The following is a 24,055-nucleotide window of genomic DNA, read 5'->3' as shown; positions in this document are numbered from 1 at the left end:
AAAAAGGTGAATCCCAAAAAGGTAAATCTTACCTTGTAGCGAGGTGAAGTTCGCCTGAATTGAGCTGTATAAAAAAGTATAATTCCCCTAGAAAAAAAAGGTAAATCCAAAAAAGGTAAAACTTATCTCGTAGCGAGGTGAAGTTGACCTGGAGTGAGCTGAACAAAATGGTACAATAATTCACTCCTTTTTCTATGAAACGGGGCGTCAGCTCCAATTTGTAAACACGGTTTGGCTTAAAGATGAACGGGCCGAATATTTATTTTTTACAAAATCACATAATTGTCAAATTTTTTAAATGATTTTGGATAACTTATCCAAATCCAATATCCAAAAGTAATGTTGAAAAAGCTACACAAATATCAGAAACTCATGGTTTCAGTAAAACATCTTATGCGTATCCGCTTTATACTTTGATATCGTTTATTCCAGATTTTCTTGATATAAACAGGCTTCCTCATAAATCCAATAAATGATTCGAGATAAATTAAATCTGGCCATATATTGTTCAAAGCTTCCCGGATTTTACCCGGGTTTATTCAAACTATTTACGAAATAAAAAAAACTCAAATTTGTCTTTAAAAATATTTAGATTTTTTGTCGAAAAACGATTTTTCAAAAATCTCGAAATGAACAATTTTTTTTGTTAAATCCTTAGATACGATTTTAACACTACTGTAGTAATTTTCATTCACTTTCCTCTTGTATGTCTTTGGCCTGAATTTCGTTTAGATTTGCCTTTTTCTTACAAAATTTTCAAAAAATCTTCCTAAATTGCCCGACCGTGTGATAGAAACTATGGAATGCTTAAGGCTCAAGATCATCGTTTTTTAACTATTATTTTGAAGATATCTTGCTCAAATTCGACTTAATTCGATATCAAATAAGCAATTTCAATTTTCTTGGCACCTGTTACGATGTGTTTTGTCTCAGATTTCACAGGAACTAATTTATTTTGGTGATAAACGGCCTAGAAACGCCATGTCATCTGACGTCCTATAAGAGATTGGAGACATTTTGAATATCAGAGAGACCACTATTAGAAAAAATCTTGTAATACATCATTTAATAATATCATCTGGTTGAAAATAATCGACTCAATATCATGAGCGACATTGAGATGAAAAAAGTAGAAGAAAATTGAAATAATCGCTTTTGTATTTTTATTAAAAACTCGACAGAATATTCGACCAAATATTCGTTTGGCCGAATAGTTAAAATGGCCAATATTCGTAACTGTTCAGTACATGTCGTGTTTTGGCAATAATTCTAATGATTGTCATTTTGTCGAAGGCTCTCTCGTTCACTTACGGGATATCGCCTATCGAGCCTATGACGTCATATTTTTGATCATCTTGATTAGTGACCGCTGGATATTACTAGCGAAAATGCACCAAATCCACCGATAGGTTAAAACGTCTCTAATAAAAAAAAATCCACCGATAACTATACCTTTCTGTAAGAAAGGCAAAAAATTGGCCAAAGAAGCATTGATCGGACCAAAAATATTTGGCAAATGTATATTCAAATATAAATCTGTTCCTATTTCTCTTTCCAGAAGAGGAAGGGGTTTGAATTTTCATAGAAATCTTCCCGGTGTCTTGAAAACTTCACACGTGTGGGTGTGATACAAAGAATCTGTGTTTATACCTACTGTTTTTTCATCAGCGCACATGAAAACCATCACAAAATTTCTTCAGCAATTGCATATCATATGTACTTAGAGATACAATATGCGTAAAACATTTTCAATAAGAGAAGCCTTATTCTTAAAGTTGATTCTAAACGCCTCAAATGAATTTATAAACCTGAACTAGGTTTTGTAACACTTTCAAATGGCGTCATAAACCCAATATTTATTCTTTACGCTTTTAACACTCGTTTGAAAGTCCGATAAGCCTAAGTTCTGAATTTTTTTGTTGATAAGACGCCTGAAAACTGCATTCGAATGGATATTAGTTCTTCCGCTTATTTTTTATTAAAAATTTTAAATTTTAGAAAAAAAAAATTATTGTTATTTTAAAATTGAAAGAAAGATGAATAGACAGGCATTTGTGACTTTTCTAAAGTCGGCCAATTTTTTTTTATCAATTATTACAATTCTTACCTACAGCTTACAAATTCTCAAACAGCTTAGACAAGGCAAGAATATCATGTTAGAAATGCTTAGTTTTATACTTAAAAAGTTCATTATTCATTTCAAATTTACCTGACGAGCTTAACATGCATTCATAAAAAAAAGGCCAGACGAACGACCCGGCAGGACGGCAGCAGAGTTCAAACCGGCGGCCGGTGTTCCAATTTTTTCGTGGTCAAAACAGCAACAACCAGCCAAAGAAACAAAAAGTGCCAAGAATTCACTCGCGTCATCAAGCAAGCAAAGAACCGGAGCCGTTCGCGAATACCCAAAACAAAAAGCGAAGCAAGACGCGAGAAAAGAACCCTACAAACGGCAGAAATATTGCTAAGCGAAGTGCATTTTTCCTGTCTGCCGCGCGAAGAGTCCGCATAATAAAATAAGCGCACGATGACCAAAATACGGGATACTAATACTAGTGTAGAATAAAGAGAAAAACACCAGAAAATCAGAGAAGCAAAGTACACAAAAAAAAACAAATCCATCCACTAAAATGCAACAGAACAGCAATGAATAACGAAAAAAAATCTATATACCTACAGAAAATCATACACGACGTAGACGCGCGACGTCGACGATGAGGAGACGATAAATAATGTCCGAAAAAACCTTGACTGTGCCATTGGCATCGAAATGCGGTTGTCTTGCTTGTTTTTTTTCCTGTATATTTTTTGTGTGTTACGTATTTAGTAGTGTTCTCTTCTGCTGCTGCTGCTGCTCTCTGATGTGCATTCGATGCATTTGGTGGCCGCGTTTTTTTTTGTGTTACTGCCGATTCTCCGGGTTTTTTTTTTGTCGTGGGTACCTTTATTCTGTTTCTCTGCTCATCGGGGCTTAGAAACGCGGAGGAAGATTGAAGGTAGGTATATCGGTCTGTAGGTAGGCTGCGCTTAAACCTACCTTCCTCTATATTTATTTTTTGTGAGTTTCATTTTTCCGTGATTGCAGCTCTTTGTTCGGCTGCATCGAGACGACGGTTCTTTGCACTCTGAAGTTTTTTTTATACCTTACTCTCAGTTTTTTTGTTACTGGTTCCACGAATCTAAATCTTGGTGGCGGAAATTAAAGTTTTTTTTTTTGTTTCCCTTTCTTAATAGATACGTTTATTGTAGTATCTATAACTGCAACAGATGCAATGCCACTCAGGATAGATTGTATTTGGTTGGGACCTTGTTTCAATATTGAACTCATTAATTTAAAAGCCGTGGAACGATGACCGAATTTGAGTCACCCAAGGAGAATTAGGTATCCCCTGGATTTACTTATATGTCTGCAAAATTAGATTCTCATATAAGCACATGTATGTATCAATTCGATAAAATTCTTGAAGTCTTACTGAGGAAGCAGTGTCAAAATAAATTTATTCATTCAAGATTCAGACTTTGAGTTCCGATTCCATTTCCAGATTTAAACTGTTTAAGCTAGATATTTTCTCTTAAAAACTGAAACCCTATAAAGGTATTTAAAATGACATTAAATTGACTTCTTAATAATTTTGTTACAAAAACAAGTTTTGAACGAAATAATATATTTTACTTGAAAACCCCTCACTATGTTGAGAAGGGGGAGTTCTAAACAAAATATTGATCTATAATGTACACATTGCTATATGATGAACACATTGTTCCTCAAGTTTCACCGTCATTAAAGTTAAGATTTTTCACTATAATCATCTTAAAAATGCGTTTTTACTTTAACTTGTTGACTCGAGGCAAACAGAGCAGCAATGATCGGGACCCGATGAGAATTTTCTGCCGTAGAATCTAGCAGCGAATTCAACATGATGAATTCAACTCAATTATAAAGCTGCAGCTTAACAAATTTCGTCGGACGAGTTTGGCTAGTGTCGGAGAGGCAACTCAGAGGACTCTGGTTGATTTTTTTTTTCATTTACCATTCATGATCAATTATTTTGATTGTTGACCCAAAAAAATGTATGAAGGTATGTGAATTACATTAATAACACTAGTTTACAAAATTTTAAAAAAATCGTGAACTTGATAAACTGACCAACATTTTTAATGTAAAATCGGGCGCTGAATCCGAAAATGAAACTCGAAAAAATCTCAGTAGAATCGATTTTGAGTTATGCTCCAAATATGAAATTTCGAAAAAAATTAAAAAAGTTCTTGTACTTAGATTAAAATATCTCGGACGGCATAACAGTAATTTGAAATCCCTCTTTTGCATATTGAAGGTGAAAAAATTTTCTATCGATCATCTCAACACTGTTTTTGCGTTTGACCAACAGTATTGTTGATATTAGTGACTTTATGAGAAAAAATATTATAAAAAACGCATTTTTTTAGAGAAAATTTTGTTTCAACGAAAGTTTTAGACTCAATGATAGCATTTAAAAAATCTGATTTTCTTTTGCGCTTGAATGTCAATCTAAAATAAAGATTTCAAGTGGTTATTTATCAAAATCGGTTGAAAATTGAAAAAGTTATGGCTACTTTACCATAACTGAAATTTTTGGAGTTTTTAATAATTTAACAAACCGCAGTACACTTATCATAGTATAGGAAGAATGGAACATGATAAATCTCACTCGCTCCAAGTTAAAATTATTTATTAGCTTACCAGAAGGTCACATGCCAAGTTTCAGGAAGATCTGGACATAGGGAGGGGTTGCTTAAGTCTCAAACGTGAATAAAATTTTGAGGTATTTTGCCCGAAAGGAACGAAAAATACTGGTTTTTCATCAATAACTTTTTTCATCACAAGCCGATTGTTTTTCATGGTTGATTTTCTTAAAGCCTAAGTTGAGAAAAATATTTCACCCGAAGACTGTAACTCGATTGGATTTGAAACAGAAAAGTTATTGCGGTTCAAAGGCCGCAAATTTTGTCCAACACGCAATGAGTACTTTTTACCCATTGCGTTTTATATGACAATTTTCGACCAAAATACAATCTTTGAACCGCAATAACTTTTCTGTTTCAAATCCAATCGAGTTACAGTCTTCGGGTGAAATATTTGTCTCAACTTAGGCTTTAAGAAAATCAACCATAAAAAACAATCAGCTAGTGATGAAAAAAGTTATTGATGAAAAACCAGTATTTTTCGTTCCTTTCGGGCAAAATACTTCAAAATTTTATTCACGTTTGAGACTTAAGCAACCCCTCCCTATGGTCAGATCTTCCTGAAATTTGGCATGTGACCTTCTGGTAAGCTAATAAATAATTTTGACTTGGAGCGAGTGAGATTTACCATGTTTCATTCTTCCTATACTATGATAAGTGTACTGCGGTTTGTTAAATTATTAAAAACTCCAAAAATTTCAGTTATGGTAAAGTAGTCATAACTTCTTCAATTTTCAACCGATTTTGATAAAGAACCACTTGAAATCTTTATTTTAAATTGACATTTAAGCGCAAAAGAAAATCAGATTTTTTAAATGCTATCATTGAGTCTAAAACTTTCGTTGAAACAAAATTTTCTCTAAAAAAATGCGTTTTTTATAATATTTTTTCTCATAAAGTCACTAATATCAACAATACTGTTGGTCAAACGCAAAAACAGTGTTGAGATGATCGATAGAAAATTTATTCAACTTCAATATGCAAAAGAGGGATTTCAGATTACTGTTATGCCGTCCGAGATATTTTAATCTAAGTACAAGAACTTTTTTAATTTTTTCGAAATTTCATATTTGGAGCATAACTCAAAATCGGTTCTACTAAGATTTTTTTGAGTTTCATTTTCGGATTCAGCGCCCGATTTTACATTGGAAATGACCTTCAGTTTACTGAGTTCAAAAATGCTGTAAACTAGTGTAATTATTAATCCCAAGTAACCAAAAGTCGAATGGTTACTTAATCGTGTGCATTCTAAGTTCTCATTTGGCTGAATAAGATGTTCTTGAGAGATATAACAACAATTTTTCGAAAGTGCCCTATTTGGACTTCGGAACGAACATGAAAGGTCCATAGAAGTATCATGCAACATTTTTGTGCGTTCTAAGCGATTAACCAAATTCGAAAATCATATATAACTGTCGTGCTATCTAATAAACTTCTAACGAACATTTTAGTTCCATGTGGAACCTCTAACAAACTTGTTAGTTCCATGTGAAACTTCTAGCGAACTTTCTAGTTCCATGCGTAACTTCTATGGAACTAGTGTGTTGTTCGAGTTGTGTCGAAATATTTTCTCAAGGTTTTTTTCACACCAAGTACGAGATATCTCGTTTTTTCGCTTGCAGCTAGTTTGCTACCAAAGATCTCCAAGTATCAAGATAGTCGGGCTGTTGTTTTTTTCGAACAAATCGTTGACGTCACCTACACAATATTTATGGTGCTGCCGCCCTGCGAGATGAGATCCAAGCTTTGCAGCTTTCCACACAAGTATTGCAGCTTTGCATTCAAGCTTTGAGTGGAAGCACATCATCACACTAATACTTAGAAAATCAAGCGTAGCTTCACTCACACAATGTTTATGTTTAAATATAGTGTTTAGAACAATGCCATTTGTACTGGTGCATGTGTGGGCGTGAAAAAAATTTAACCTCGAGCTTGGATCTCAGCCCGTCAATCCTAATTTGGCGCTAGTGTTTTGTTGCCAGAATTCCGTGGAAGCCGATAGCGCCTGGTGCTACTCTACGAAGAATAACAGCAATGCTACGAATTAAATATTTATTTATTTTTCAACATAATTAAACGCAACAGTTTCACTAACTCAAAAATCCTAAATTTGTAAGAATTGGTCCATTGATTTCTGAGATATAGAATGCTGAACTTTGGTGTTTCCTGGCTTAGGTTTCTTCGCAGTCCTTACCCAAAAAACCGAAAGTCGCATAATTACCTAATCGTATGCATTCAAAGTTCACATTTGGCTGTATAAAAGGAACTCGTGAGAAATAACAAACAATTTTCGTAAATATTCAATTTATTAATCAGAACGATCATGAAAAGTTCATGGAAATATCATTGAACATTTTTGTGCATTCTGAGCGACTTACAAAATACGAAAATCATAGTGAACTTTCGTGCTTTCTATTTACATCTATCGAAGATATGATGGCTAGGATCTTATAAATGTTGTAACCACCAACCCACAGAAAGAATACTGTGTATCGCTGGGATTCGCTGGGATTCGATCTCATGCCCGCTGGCTTAGAAGACTTGAAGGCTTTCCTCTAAGCCACGGGCTGCGGCTTTGAAGCTGTTGAAGCTTACAAATTTAAAAAATTTGGTTTGCTCATCATTCCCCTGCAAAAATGGCATGACATCCAAATAGCTGCGGTTAAAATAAAAAATTTCGAAGGAAAAAATCGTTACGCAACGATGACCATACCTCCCCCTCTCTCCTATGTCACAATTCGTAACGCTCGAGCTTTCTTCCTCCCCCTCCCCCCTCCCCCCCCCCCCCTAGGAGCGTTACGTAATAAATAGAGGCCCTCTAACGGGAAATAACTTGATCTCAAAAAGTGTTATAAAAATAATTGTTAACAAACATTTTACTTTCACGAATTGAAACTTAATTTTAATCGTTAATTTCGATTTGCAATTTAAAAAAACCTGTGTATCGAAACAGAAATCTTGACAAACAAAAATCCTAGCTCGCTTTTAGAATGAGTTTTTATGAATAACTAAACGAGTTCAGAATTTAAAGCTTTAAACTTAAAAATTCATTCATCGAATACTTATTTTACACATCAACAAGCTGGTAGCCAAGTAACAGGTGCTTACTTTTCCAATAGTCAATAGCATTAGCTAAACAAATCTGAAACCTTGTGTCCATTCTTTTATTACTTACGGCTTTGATTATGATAAAAAGTTTATTTCGTTACAAATTTTATGCTGATAGAAATGTTCTTCAAGAAAACAATTTCAGCCATTTTATTTTGTTTTTCTTGTTCTTCTAAATGCTCAAATAAACGCTCAAAATGGTTTGATAGATTAAACAAGACCACAAAACTCATATTTTCCGAGGTACAACTAATTTTAAAGCTTGATCGATTTGGGTGCCTTGAATTCAAATATGCGACTAGTTTTTACTTATTCTATCAACTTTTGTTTTTAAAGTTACTTTTAAAAATGGGAAAAATCACTTAACGGATACATTTTTTTTACATAACTTAAAATTATTACACAAAAAATAAAAAAAAGTTTTAAATCAATTATAAACTTTCTCACGAACCGCACATAATTTGTTAATTTGCGAAAAAAAATATAAGTTTTCTTTTTGATTACTGTTTCCGATTCTGTATAAAACGGGAATTTTAACGAATTCTTAAATAAGTTTTAAACCAAATTGAATTCAAGATACTTTTTAAAGAAAAAAAATATGAATTAATACCTTTTCTATAACATTTTCATTAATATCAGAAATATTTGTAATGATATCTTTTCAAATGTTTAAGAACTGTATAATTTGACTACAACATAGATTATTCATCATATCACCATCATAAATTATCATCAGAATCAGTTTTTTTTTCATGTAAATTTGTTAGTTCATCAGTAATCAATGATTGATTTCACTAAACACTGACTGTCCGGTTTTATCTGGACTTGCTTCGAAATTTGATACAAAAATTTGGTAAAAATCCGGTCCGTCCCGGTTGATCGGATTTCCTTGACAAAAATTATTCCGGATTTATTCATTTTATTTGCTAAATTGAAAAAAAAAAATTAAAAATAATTAATTATAATTTTTGGTTTTTGCCTCCAAAAACGATATTTTTGAACCAGTGTTACCAAAAAATCATGAACTTGTTTTTGGAAGCCTAAAATTTGATTTGAAATTTGCTGATGCGTCTCTATGAAAAAAAAATCATGTTTCAAGTGTTAACCTTCTTGATTTTTCTTGAGTAATTCTTTGATTTTCACCTAGTTTTCCCTGATATTGCCCGGATTTTGAGTTGAAAATTAGGAAATCAAAGGCTCGTATTTGGTCGATTTTTAGATAAAACAGTTCCGTTTTCCCGGCCCGGTCAGGTGCTAGATAAAATCTAGAAACCTTATTATAAACTCCACATCACCAAAACAAGAGGTGATAGACAAAATCTGACAAAACATTCGAGGTTAGGGCGCAAAAATCTAAAAAAAAAATCATCATTAACCTAGGTACCAAAATGCTGTGCCCTTGGGTTATCAATTAAATTCTATGAATAAGATTTTAAAATAGTTACACGTTTTTAGTGAACAAAGTTTCTTCTAAAATATACTACATCTTCATATTTTGTTTTAATTTTCAAATAAATTTACCGAATTGTATAGTCAAGCTATTTATTTATTTTTTGAAATATTACTGATAAGTTCGCCGATGCTTTTCATTTCTTAAGTTGTGTGTTTTGAAGCATAATCTTCCAATAAATCTAAATTTTTAAAAAGAAAAACATATTTTCTACCATGCAATTTTGAAGTATAAAACATGCGCTTGAAAATTTATAAACGTTTCAGTTATTTTTGTTATTCTGAATCAACTTGTGATATAGCTCAGTTGGCAAGTCTGTTGTCTCCTGAGCCGATGTCCGCGAGTTCGAGCCCAAGAGTAAACATCGAACACAGTTGTACCGGATATGTTTTTCAATAACGATCCGCCAACTGCGACGTTGATAAAGTCGCGAATGCCATAAATATGGTAAAACGACTATAATCGAAACAAAAAAAAAACTTTTTTTAATCGATCGTAATATAAGGTTTGAAAAATTATTCCAAGTAATATCTTTTAAGCTGAATTTAGATGTGCAATGTTAATCAAATTAGTATTTGCTTTGTGCTTTCAATATTTATAACAAAACATGGAATTCTTCATTTTTATCAGTTTTTTTTTTATCAAAATCATTCAAAAAACCACCTATTTCCTGATCTGTCCTTTGTCAGTGTAAACTTTCAATGATGAATTGAACATGTTGTATTATTAATTTATTATGTTATTATCATGTACTTTAAATATGAATTTTTCTGGCCTTTCTTTTTTATAACTGGTAAAATTCGAACAGAATAAAATATTTAATGTTTGACTTTGATCATTGGCACCCTTAATGTAAAATAATTTTTTTTAGCATATTCAATTCAATTATATCTTATGTTTTTTGAATAAATTCCTTTTAGATCAAAATTGTTTTTTTTTTGTTTTGCTATCGAGAATTCACATGCCAAATCGAGATCAAATCCTTTTTCAAATTCAAAATGTAACAGCGGAGTTTTTTAATCAACCCTTCAATTGAAAATGAAGGAATGTTATTAAAAATTATCATTTTGCTAAGCAATTTTTAATCTTGGTGGGTTTTTGACCGGATTTTAAATCTACCGTCAAACGGGGCAACATGCAAAAGCAGGGTTAGATGCAACATTTGTATACCACAACACTCATTCAATGTTTATTTCAATGTACTGTAATAAAGTTATCATTGAATGATAACAAATTGATGATGACATAGTTTTCAACATCTTGAAAGAGTTTTTAAAAGTTTCTGATTCTCATAAAAAGTTAAGAAAATCGAGCAATAAATGTACAAATTTTTGCATTTTTCGATGCCGTAAAAAACTTTACCCAGTATGACGGATTGGCTTAATGATATCACCTACAAACTTTATATTGCTTTAATTATCCTATACTAAAACTGTTGAAGTAAAAATATTTTTCGGACAATCACTATTTTTTTTTTTTAAATAAATATTTTTATAATCCACTTACCAGTCTGGGGCAAAAGGCAACAAAATGAAAATCAGAACTAAACCTCATAAATCTCGTTTCTATATGCTGGGATATAATTATTTTTCATTATGTGTTTGTTAACATTCAAATTTCATCCATCCTAAGATTTATTTTCATGATTTAAGCTAATAGAATATTTGTAGTATTTTTTACCCCTGAATGTATGCAGCAAATTTACACTTTTTCCTTAAAAACATTTTTGATAGAAAAATCTAAAATTTAATTCGAACAAAACAAAAAAAAATACTGCAATTGGTGCTTTATGCGTTATGACATCACAAATGTATCAAAAACTATAAATTTTCAAACGTTTCCATTTGATTTTTCATTAATAACAGAGTTTGTTGCAACTTACCCCTTTTTCTTAGTAGGGTGAAAATCGCATGTTTTTGAAAATTTAAAAATAACTGGTATAACCAATAATTTTTCTGACTAAGTCAATTTGGTGTCCCATGAATCTTAAAACTTTTGATGTACAAGAGGAATGATTATCTGTAGGCATTAGGATTTTAGAAGCCATTGAAGTTGAAAAATGTTGCATGTTGCCCCAGTTGACGGTATTTTAGGATTTGGATCTAATTTCTTCAATCTGGTGTTATATTTTAAGTATTCTATTTCTGTGCAATTATTCAGATGTCCACAGCTATAAGCTATGGGGTTTTCTCGAAATCTTTATTCACACTTATTTCCTGGTGTTTCGGGAGTATTGATTTCAAATTTGTAAACTAGATTATTTAAAAATAAGCTATGGAACAAAAAAAGCGGTCCAAAATACCTTACACTCCTTTTTTGAAAAGCATCTTGCAATTTCAAAAGGTGGGAGCTCACATACAACAAAATTCGAAAAATTTTATATTGATTTGTTCAAAATATTTAGGTAATGCCTACACTACCTCTACCCACTCCTTTACGCATTCTCGTCATGTTTTATCTAACCTGGCAGTTCGTTATTTTGGACATAGGACTTTAAAAATAAAATAATAATAAGTCACAGCTTTCAAATGGTACAAAAATAGCGATGCTTATTTTCGATAAATAACATTGTTCTATCAGTGACATCGTGACGTGCTGAACAAAAATTTGGTATGTGATGATATTGATTCTAAATAAAATTCTACGCGCTCACTTTCATCAACTTCCATTTCTTCCCAGTTTCAATCCGTCTATAAAATTTAACAATCTTGAAATGTTCTTACCATGTACCATGACATAATTTCTACCGATAAGGCCGATAAACTTATTAACAAACCATTGAATGTTTTCGTAATTTTTTTTTTACACAAGTTAGTTCTATATGTTTTCATTGTTTTGAAAAATATCTGCTTCTTTAAAATTGGGATGGGTCCTATATAAAATTATTGTAAAATGCGGCCTCAGTCAACTATTTACACGCCAAAATTTTTTAAATTCTATTTTTAGATCCACTTCGTAAAAGTTTGACTTGCACATGTTGAAAAGCTGCAAGTATTTGACTTACGGCAGTGATGTGGCTATCCGCAAAAACTAAAAACAAAGCAATGGGGTAGAACTATTCAAATTCTGGTAATAGGAGATTGCAACGAATCTGTTCGGCTTTCCATCTTTCGGTTAAGAATTACAATACTTTTATGTGCTCTTCATCCAACTTTCGAATTATTGGCAATCACTTTCCCCTTAGTGTACGGGAAACTCGATATGAATCTTTTTAAAACGACAAATTCAGATCTTGTTTTTTAACTTCAAAGTCAGATATAAATGTTTCAATTGGCATTCAACAAAAAGGACCAAAATGAATCCACGAGTGCACCTTTTCGTGTTAAAATAATTTTTTGTCGATCCTGTTGTTTCCATTTTCCTTTAATGACGATAATTGGTTTCATGTGGGAAGTTCTTTGTCGTCGTCGTCGTTTTTGTTGTTATTATATGCCTGCGTGTGACGGTCAAGAGTGGGCGGAAACAAACGATTAAATAGCAATACCCACCCCCTCATTTGGTCCTCGGTAGATTGTTTCAGCTGCACCGCTGAAAGGTAGAAGAGGAGGAGGGATATCGCCCAAGGAAATCTATAATTAAAAGGACACGGTTTTCAGTTTGATGACACAAATGGTGATGGCAGGAAAAAAGTGAAAATTTTAAACAAGTCGAATGCAGGGATGGGGTGGTGTTAATAACTTATTTCGGTGATGCGGAATAACCTCAATCTTGAAAAAATTTGAACCGAAGTGACATTGCACCTCCAAACCACTCCTTTTCAATGCCCAAAACAAGTATTCTCTAGAATCTTCCGCAATCTCGGCGTCTCGAGGTTCAGCTATAAAAAAAAATCCCAACTGATGCATCTCACGTAGGTTTAAAGCTAAAACCATCATCATCCCAGCCTTAGCAGAACTGACAACGTGTGTAGAGGGACAAAAAACGATAATCATCACCACCAGGAAAGGCATCCACCAGCAACCTTCCACAAACAGCACAGATTTGGAGGTTATTCGTTTGTGCATTCGTTTCCCTTCGCCCGCTTCGCACGACTTCTCCCATCGTTGCACTGTTGCTGCTGCTGCTGTTGCTGCACTCCACTCCCGAGTCAGTAGGTATAGAGTCCATTAATGAAGTCTCTCGGTGGGCCATAGCCATAGGAAGAGACCCGCACATTTCATAAAGACTCTCGACCAGTCAGTGGATTAATCTGGCCCCATGGTCGCGCGAACTGCGAGACTCCACACTGCAAGCATGCCGGTTGCACTTTTTGGTCAAGGAAGCTCGCGCTGTCGACCGCCTGAGTGACCAGTCATTCGTCGTAGTCATAGGGTAGTAAGGTAGATACAGGAAAGGCCCTGCCTAGGCCACTGATCCACCAACCATCGGAATTGCATTCGCGGGCGGCCTACTACGTCTCACCAATCAACCGGCCACCAACTAACCAAAAACCGTAACCGGTGTGTGCTTGCTTTGCTTTGGTCGTGTCGTCGTAGTAGTCGTCGACGTCGAAGGCCGTTGACCTCCTCTTCTCTCACTCGCTCGCTCGCTCGCTTGCGCATCGCTTGCTGTGATGCATTTTCGACCGACCGACAGACCACCCGATCCAGCCAGGCCAGGCCAGGCAGCAGGCGGATTTCGAGACAAACGTGCTGCGTTGTTTGTTGGTCAGAGTCAGAAGTCATAGAAGGCGTGTGCGCGCGGTTGCGGAAGGTGTGTGAGCACCAGCTAGCGGTCGGTTGGTCGTTCTGTCGGTCGATCAGTTCAGAGACAGAGTTTTGTAGGTATCTCTTTTCGTAGTTGTGCTCACACACAACCCGGCCGGCTGGCTGGCTGGCTGGGGGAACACTCAGGGTTGTTTGTGTTTTTTTTTTCGTTTTTGCTGCTCTCGCTCGACGTTTGTTCGTCAACTAATATAGGCGAGTACCGACCAACCGAGAGTCGCGCACACACGTTGGGCGACCGGCAGCGTTGCCACCGCATGTTACGCTTAATTTTGTGCATTAAATAACAATTAGTTATTAGTAGGCTTTGATAATTGCGGCGACAAAAAGCTGCCTTAGCTGATAGATGCCGCAACACATTACTTGGATCAATTTCGTTGAATCCGATTATTCTTCTTAATTTTATTTTTTTTGTATTTCACACTTTATTTTGGTATATTTATTACACCAAAGTTATTATTGATTCTAACTCATAATTCGTCATAACTCGTACCAAGGTACTGAAGCTACTGTCAAATCACATACAAACGGACTTTCCTGACTTTTGGAACCAAAACCTCAGTTCCCATTAGATTTCAATGGAATTTTGGTACCAAAACGTCAATGTGGTACTAAAATTTCAGTTTGGATATTTTCGTCACTTTCTGCCTCTTGCGTTTTAGGGCTTAAGCCAGCGTGGCCGGATCTAAGGAATCTCCCGTAGATCTACGGATCAGTGCCTTTAATATGCTGATTTTCAGCATATCCTACGGTTTTTCAACACGGAGAAAAAAGACGACAGTTGTTTCAATCATTCAGCTGTTTATATCAATCATCGAAATGTAGTTGATTTTTTCGAATTCAATTATAATTAAAAAAAAGATTTAACTATGTACTGCTGATTTATATTATGTTATCAACTATAAATATTATAGATTCAACTAATGGTATGATTGATTAAACAAATAATATGATAGATTCACTACATTTGTATAATTGAATTCAGGCATTCAACTATAAATATGAAAGATTCAAATACAAAATATTGATTAACCTTCAGCAATTAATCATAAACATAATAGATTCAACTATAATGGTAAAATTGATTCAACCATAAATGTGATAGATTCAACTACAAACTGCTGATTGACCTCCTGCAATAAACTTTAAATATAAAAGATTCAACTATGATTGATTTACTATCATTTAACTATTATTTAACAGTAAATATGATATATTGAACTTCAATTGTATGATTGATTCTACGCATTCAGCTTTAAATATCATAGATTCAACTGCAAACCAATGTTCCGAAAATCAATCATTTTCGATCAGCCATGCTTTACTGCATTCAGAGCCAAAAAATCGAAGCAGTCAATTTTTCCTCCTTCAACCAAATAATATAAACAATCATGCCTGACAACGACGCTTCTGTATTTGAAACATTCCCGCAAAACATGATGTGGTAAAAAAGGACGCAGACTATCAGCAACGAACGTCACGATGGTGATTGCCTTCCTTGATGGTTTTCAACCTTCTAGGATCACAACTGATATGTTTCAGTTCTGAGCGATGCGTAAAGGGCACAATATGATTTTTAATTTTCGCTTTGCGTAGAAGAACAAAATCACTACTAAGTCGACACTTCCATCTGTACCGTTGAGCCGTCAACACGTACGCCGGAGCATCGTATCGTTGCTGTGTACCTGCAGGAACATTTTTACATTATTTATTTTTTCCTTACCTGTTTTTCAATCAGCACTTTTCAGTGCTAAAATTATTTCTATTTTCTTTTATTCATATTTTTCTCTTTTCTTTCCAGCATGGGGAAGTCTTCGGCCGGCTCAAGGGCCGGAAGAAAACGGATTGCTGAACCTAATCCAGGGCCATCTGCCAAAAAAGTTGAAATTTCCAATTCATTCGATGTCCTTCATAACATCGGTGATGAGGAAATATTCATATTTAATTCTGATAAGAGTACTAAGAAACCTTCTTCTTCTTATACTCTTAAAAACGAAAAGGTTCCACCAATTACGGTCACGATTCCTGACTTCAATGCCTTTCGGAAAGAAATCGTCACTTCCGTCAAGGATGTGAAGATTTCTTTTCAGATCGGTCGAAGGGGAACTGCTCGTATTTTGGCGGAATCTTTTAATGATTTTCAAAAAATTTTAAATTATTTGAATAATAAAAAACATCAATTTTTTACGTACGACACTAGAAGTGATCGTCCATTTAAAGTTGTACTTCGTGGTCTCACCGGCGATCAGACACCGGATGAGATCACATCTGAATTAAATTCTTTGTTAGGTTTTTCTCCAATTCAAGTAATTCAAATGAGGAAAAGAACCAACACGAATAATATCAGTAGTGTTGGTTTTGCTCCTGAGCTTTATTTGATCCATTTTAAAAAGGATCAAGTTAATAATTTGCAAATTCTTGAAAAGGCTCGTCTTATGTTTCATTGTCGAGTCAAATTCGAACCTTTTCGAAAATCTTCAACCAATTTCCTTCAAAATATTACGCAATGTCGTCGTTGTCAAGCTTTTTGTCACGGCACTAAAAATTGTAGAATGAATGCCAGATGCATGCTTTGCGGCTCATTCGATCATGAAAAATCTAAATGCCTTTATGGTGGTGATAAACCAAAAACAGAATTTTTCAAGTGTGCAAATTGCGCAGGTAATCATTCCTCGAATTCGCTAGACTGTCCCATCAGGGCAAAAATTATTGCTTCTAGGAAAAATCCCAAAGTTTCCAGAAAAGTTTCTTCTCCTCCTTCCTCTTTTTCGTCTTCACACGTCGGGCCGGCAAACAACCTGCCTGTTCGCATTCAGCCTCGGTCTACATTGGAATCACGGCTGGGTAATACCCGAAGTGAATTTAATGTTACCTGTGCTGAATCTGCGCCACAGACTCGTTGCTTATCGTTCTCAGAGGTGGTTGAAAATGGGTTGCCCTCTCCAGGCATAACTAATAAAAATGGGAAAAAACCAAGTCTCAACGTTCATGCGAAGGCTTGGGAAAATCCCCGAAATTCAAATACTTGTTCTTCTCTTTCATTTTCTGATCCTAACAATTTTGTTGATTTGGGTGAGATTACTGAGGAAAAATTAAAATTTTTGCATCAAAATTTAATGGAAATGATGCAACTTATGTTGAAAGCAAATTCAATGTTTGAAGCTTTCCAAACTTCTTTTAATTATGCTAACAAAATTATTATGACTTTACGATTCCCTCATGGATCCAAATAGATGTTTAAATATTATGAATTGGAATGCTAGATCTTTGCTGGCTAACCAAGATGAATTCTTTTTATTTTTGAAAACTCAAAACATACATATTGCTGCCATCACTGAAACTTTTTTAAAGCCAGACAATAACTTGAAAAGCAATGCTTTCTTTAAAATTTTGCGAAATGATCGACTTGATCGACAAGGTGGGGGTGTAGCTATTGTCATCAATAGTCGTCTCAAATTTAGACTTCTTCCTTCTTTCAATACAAAAGTCTTAGAAACAATTGGAATTGAATTAGAAACTTCTATGGGGAAAATTATAATTATTGCCGCATATTTGCCTTTTCAATGCAGCGGTGAACAGAAAAATTTTTTGAAGGGAGATTTACAAAAACTCACCAGAAATAAATCTAAATTTTTTGTTATTGGTGACTTTAATGCAAAACACCGATCTTGGAATAATATTTCATCAAATTCAAATGGGAATATTTTATTTAATGACTGCTCTTCAGGTTATTACACTGTTGAATATCCTAATGGGCATACTTGTTTCTCTTCGATTAGAAATCCTTCCACAATTGATTTGGTTCTAACGGATTTAGGCGAGCATTGTAGTCAATTAGTTACTCATGCGGACCTCGATTCAGACCACCTTCCAGTAACTTTTTCTTTATCCCAAAGTCCCATTGAAAACCCTTTAAAATCAACTTTTAACTTTCAAAAAGCTGACTGGGAGCGATATAGGAATTTTATTGAACGTAATTTAGATGTAAACGTTCCACTGAATTCAATTGAAGATATTGATTTGGCTGTAGAAAATTTGACAACTTCAATAGTCAATGCTAAAGCCGCTTCAATACCCAAAGTTAAACATAAATTTAATCAACCTTTAATTGATGATGATCTTCAGTTTTTGATACGACTGAAAAACATTCGTCGACGCCAATATCAACGTACTAGGGATCCTTATTTGAAATTTATTTATTGCGACCTTCAAAAAGAGATCAAACGTCGTTTAAATTTCATTCGTAATGAAAATTTTGCCAAAGCAGTAGAGGACATAAAACCCTACTCAAAGCCATTTTGGAAATTAACTAAAATTCTGAAAAAGCCCCAGAAGCCAATTCCTACTTTGAAAGACGGGGATAAACTTCTTTTAACGAATGCAGAAAAAGCTCAAAAATTGGCCCAACAATTTGAGTCTGCTCATGATTTTAATTTAAACGTTGTAAGTCCAATTGATGCTCAAATTTCCCTTGAATTTGATGATATTCTTTCTAAACAAAATGTATTTGAAAGTTCTTGTGAGACAAATATTGATGAACTTAAATTGATTTGCAAAAAATTTAAAAATATGAAAGCCCCAGGGGAAGATGGGATTTTCTATATTCTTATTAAAAAGTTGCCTGAAAGCACTTTAAATTTTTTAGTTAAAATCTTCAATAAATGTTTTCACTTGGCTTATTTTCCCAATAAATGGAAAAATGCCAAAGTAACTCCAATTTTAAAACCTGGAAAAAGTGCTTCAGAGCCTTCAAGTTATCGGCCAATTAGTTTGCTTCCATCTTTAAGTAAACTATTTGAGAGAGTTATTTTGAATAGAATGATGATTCACATTAATCAGAATTCTATTTTCCCTGATGAACAATTTGGTTTTCGTCATGGACATTCTACTACACATCAACTTTTGAGTGTAACTAATATGATTAACGCTAGCAAATCTGAGGGTTATTCAACTGGTGTTGCTCTTCTTGATATTGAAAAAGCTTTTGACAGTGTTTGGCACAAAGGTTTAGTAGCTAAATTAGCTCGATTTGATTTTCCTGTATATCTCACCAAAATTATTCAAAATTATTTGACTAGCCGAACCTTACAAGTAAGCTATCAAAATGCATGCTCTGAAAGGACACCCATTAGAGCTGGTGTCCCTCAGGGCAGTATACTTGGGCCAATCTTATACAATATTTTTACTTCTGATCTTCCTGATGTACCAGAAGGAAAAGGTAGAAGATTATTTGCTGATGATACTTTGCTTTCAGCAAAAGGTCGAAATTTACGGGTGGTACGCAGTAGATTGCAACAAAATTTAAATTCCTTTTTGAATTACTTGAAAATGTGGAAAATTTCTCCTAACGCTTCCAAAACTCAACTTATTTTATTTCCCCATAAGCCAAGAGCTCAATTTTTAAAACCTAATGAAAATCATTCCATAACTTTTAATGGGGTTTCATTAGAATGGTCTGATCACGTGAAGTACTTGGGACTTACACTTGATCGGAATCTTACTTTTAAAAATCACATTGAAGATATTCAATCTAAGTGTAATAAATATACTAAATCTCTTTATTCTCTCATCAACAGGAAATCCAAGTTGTGTCTGCGAAATAAGTTACTTATCTACAAACAAGTGTTTCGACCAGCGATAATGTATGCAGTTCCGATTTGGTCTAGCTGCTGCGCGACGAGGAAGAAAGCCATCCAGAGGATTCAGAACAAGGTTCTGAAAATGATTTTGCGGCTTCCACCTTGGCACAGCACCGAAGATCTTCATCGGATTGCAGGCATTGAATCGATCGAAGAGATGGCCAACAAAATCATCTCCAACTTCAGAGGCAAATCGATGCAGTCTTCCATCGCAGAGATTCGTTCTCTTTACAACTAGTTTAATTTTAGGATAGTGTTTAGTTTTAAGTTTAAAATATTTTTGCCATTACAGGATGTTCTCCTACATTAAATTCTTAATTGCGCTAAGCAAATTTAATTCTTACAAATAAATTTTTAATATCTAGTTAACTATAGGGCTCTGAACAGTTCATTATTGAGCTGAACACCTAATTTAATGAAAAAATGTAATATAAATGTAATGATGAATTGATACAAATAAAGACATATTTAAAAAAAAAAAAAAAAAAAATCACTACTAAGTAACCGTAATGAACTGTCTAGCATGTGCTACGGCTTTTTTCAACATGTGGTCCTGGTATACCTTCAGATTTCCCTTCTGAGACATTAATGATCGTCTATCAATAACGAACATTATCAACAATGATGCGAGTATAGGCGTTATTGAATGAATGTGGGAACAACGTTCAAAAGTTATCATCAAGTATGTCGATCACCGTTGATTAGCCACGTGACGAATAGCAACGGTATTCCCCGATGGGGCATTGTATATTTTTATGTATCTAGTTAGTGTTGATGTTCGACAAACATTCAACGGATACGTTCACCACGTGCGTATCACAGCACTCGGAACTGTAAGTATTCTAGCATGAAACGAATCCTGATTGCTTTTCTTGAGCGATTTTCCGAACATTGCTGCAAACTATTGATTAACCTTCTGCAATCAATCATACATATAATAGATTCAACTATAATGGTATAATTGATTCAACTTTATATGTGATAGATGCAAATACAATTTTACGACGGATTTGAGGCATTTAACTATAACTATAATAGATTCAACTACAAACTTCAGATTGACCTTCTGCAATCAACTATAAATATAATAGATTAAACTATAATTGTATAACTGAATAAACTGTAAATATGATAGATTGAACTTCAGTTGTATGATTGATTCTACGCACTCGACTATAAATATAATAGATTTAACCAGTGGTTGATGTTTTCATCCATAGGAATCTTTCTGCAGGGGAATTTCTTACCTTTTTTCCGAACCTTTAGGTCTTTCCCCGCCGGGTGCAACAGCTTTTTGTTGTTCTGCCTAATCCTGCTGCTAAGATCTATACCGCTCTTGGCACGGAAGTAGCAGAACAAAAACAAACAATTTGTGGGGCAATACCAACAACAGCAGACAAGTAAAGGTAAGCAAATGCTTCGATAGAACCGGGGTAGTTTCAGGAATGATGGCGAATTTCAGGATCATGGCCGTAGAAATAAGCACAAACCCATAAAGGGTGTCCACGATGAAATTGCTACACTATGAAATTGCTCTAACTTTTTAACCGTTGGGTAGAATTCAATGGAAATTTGGAGGGATTTAGCTCACAGTGTAAGTTTACATCCTGCAAGTTTTAAAGTCCTGTGATCAAAACTAACGGAAATGCAGTCGCGTTGGGAATCGCGGTTCGAGGAATGATTGACCACCGATCGGAAGCCCAGTAGTGAAGGAAAAAGTGTTCCGTACAACACCAAAAATCACAACCGCGTAGTTGGGCCTTCAACCGAAACCCGAAGAAGCTGCACCTAAGCCGAAGTTTTGTCCAGAAGGCCAAAAGATAGGCAGAGCTTCGAACAATCAAAGTACAAAAGGCCCCTAATCGCGACGAGAAGCAGAACAAGTCCGCCAAAACCCGTGCCAGGAAGTTGTACCTCAACATGCAGACGAAAGTTGAATGCTGCATCATGGACGACGAAACACATGTGAAGGCCGACTTCAAACAGATCCCCGGCAACCTGTTTTTCACAGCCAAGGATAAGTTCAGCGTTCCAGAACATGTCCGCGCTCAGAAGATGTCCAAATTTCCTGGTTTGGCAAGCCATCTGCACATGCGGGAAGCGGAGTTCATCTTTCGTGAACCATGGCACGATGAACATACAGGTGTACATGAAAGAATGCTTCCAGAAGCGGCTGCTTCCTCTCCTGAAGGCTCACATCGTCCAAACAATCTTCTGGCCAGATTTGGCCTCATGCCAAGGACGTCCTGAAGTGGTCTGCGGACAATAAGGTCAATTTCGTGCCGAAAATGTTCAACACTCCAGAGCTCCGCCCCATCGAGAAGTACTTGGCGATTATGGAGCAGTACCTTCTTAAACGACTAAGGTAGTGAAAACAGTCGAGGAACTGAAGAAAGTATGGATTTACATGCAAAAAAACGGTCGATTCACAGGTTGTGCAGAATTGTATGGCCGGAGTTAAGGCCAAGGTGTGGGCATTTGCGTATGGACTATAAATAAAAAAAAATAGGAGTAAAATGGTAAAATGAAGTTTAATAGTTAGTTTACAATCCCTAAAGATTTAATGGCAATCAGATGAAAACTCGAATTTTGCGAATAAATTTTGTGTGTGGCAATTTCACACACAATTCCACAGAAGCAAACAAAAATGATGTTGATTTTTCAGTACAAAATATTCAATTTTTCCATGCAAAGCTAAAAGTTCAAATTTACTCATGTAAACTTTACTTAAAAGTTCTGCAAAAAATCATGGATGAGTTTTGAACCTAAACGAAGCTTTTTAGACCCCAGGATTTGAGAAATTCAAAAACAATCCCAATTCGACTCAGTCTACTGTATATGTACTGTGCATCAAATCAAGTATGAGTTTGGATTTGTCAGGTCGCCTGGGAGGGTCAGACTTCTAAAGGCCGTTTGACCTCTTAAGGTCCCTTTAGATTTCAGGCTTTGTAAGATCATCAGGTACTTTCATCTCGTCAGGGCTCTTCATCAAGGTCATCAAGGCTCTTGATCATCAAGTCGTTTAAGGTTTACAAGCCTCTTAAGATCGTGAGGTATTTTGAAGGTATGTTCATCAAGCTATGTCGTGAGATGGAATACTGTAAAAATAAAAAAATAAATCCATATAAATAGATGCGTGAGGTGACGTGACGTGAGGTCTTTTGAGGTCGGTCATTAAACTTTAGGTCGGTGGGCATTGAAGGGTAACCAGACCTGCAAGATCTTCATGCTTATTAGGTGTTCAGGCTTATACGGTCATCAGGTTTATAAGGTTGTCAGGCTTATAAGATCATCAGGCTTATAAGTTTATGAGGTTATCAGGCTTATAAGGTCGTCAGGCTCATGAGTTCGCAGACTTATAAGGTCATTAAGGCTCATAAGTTCGTCAGGCTTAAAAGGTCGTCCGCCCTGTATATAGTCGTCAAACTCATAATGCCGTTTTATCTGTAAAATCGTGAGAAAATCTACAGTCGTCAGACATCTTGAGATCGTACGAGGTTAATCGCTAGTCAAGACTCTTAAGATCATCAGGACACTTCAGGGGTTTCCTGAAGGCTTAGTAAAATCATCATGCTTTTCGTATAATCATAGAGTCTCTAAAGGTCGGCCAGTCTCTAAAGGTTAATTGGCCTAGAAAGCCGTCATGCGTACAAGATTTTCGGCCTGTAAGTTCATCAGGCGTATAAATGGTAATAAGGCTTCTCAATATCGTCAATTCTCCAAAGATTGTCAAGTAGCCTTAAGTCGTCAAATACCTGAAGGTCGGCTGGCCTGTAAAGTCGTTCAAAAAAACTGGCTAGAGGTCTTTGTCGCAACTTCAACTTCCAAAAATACCTTGAAACAGTTCTATAAAAGTTTGATAAGATAATAATTTATTTTGTAAGTCTCAAGATTGAGAAGAAAGCTTTGAGACTTCTTCTTAAAAATCCCCTTTTTATTTTTCTGTGTTAGAAACTATGTACTATTTAAAATTTTGTACACGGAAGAATTGGATAGAAATAAGCGTTTAGCAGAATCTTTTGATGGTAGTATTAAATCCGAATTCTTGCTTAAAACTTACTCATCTTCCAGTGAGTTGATAATAAGTATTCCCTAAACCGATTGTACCGATCATACCGTAAACGAAGTCAATCTCGGCCCCACTGCCCACCGCTCGAGTTTGAGCTGAGATTAATGAGCGAGCGGTCTCGCGCGGTGCAAATGCTCCAACCTTCCGTATGGTGGTGACCCCCTTTTCCTCTTCCTGCCTATGTCTTCTCATATACCCCATGTAGCAACTTCAGGGGGTTAGTCGCAATGCAACGTGCTCGTTTGATTTTGGAACATGGCTTGGATTGGTAGGTACGTGCGACAGCATGTGGTCGGTTTTCTCATTTTTCGGCAAGCCTCTTTGCGTCTCTTCACTTGGCTTGCTCACAACTCACACTGAATGT

The 24,055-nt window shown here is 35.2% G+C and overlaps 1 protein-coding gene across 2 annotated transcripts in view; it reads left to right on the top strand.

The window, feature by feature from the left end:
• The window catches only part of LOC129749185 (zinc finger protein jing homolog), a 313,131-nt gene that overhangs the window by 152,371 nt on the left and 136,705 nt on the right, over positions 1-24,055 (top strand). The gene's annotated exons all lie outside the window — the stretch shown is intronic.

This window comes from Uranotaenia lowii, chromosome 2 (genome assembly GCF_029784155.1).
Source record: "Uranotaenia lowii strain MFRU-FL chromosome 2, ASM2978415v1, whole genome shotgun sequence".
In the NCBI taxonomy this organism is placed as follows: domain Eukaryota; kingdom Metazoa; phylum Arthropoda; class Insecta; order Diptera; family Culicidae; genus Uranotaenia; species Uranotaenia lowii.
The sequence above is the reverse complement of the archived record's forward strand: the minus strand, read 5'-3'. Positions and strand labels throughout refer to the sequence as shown.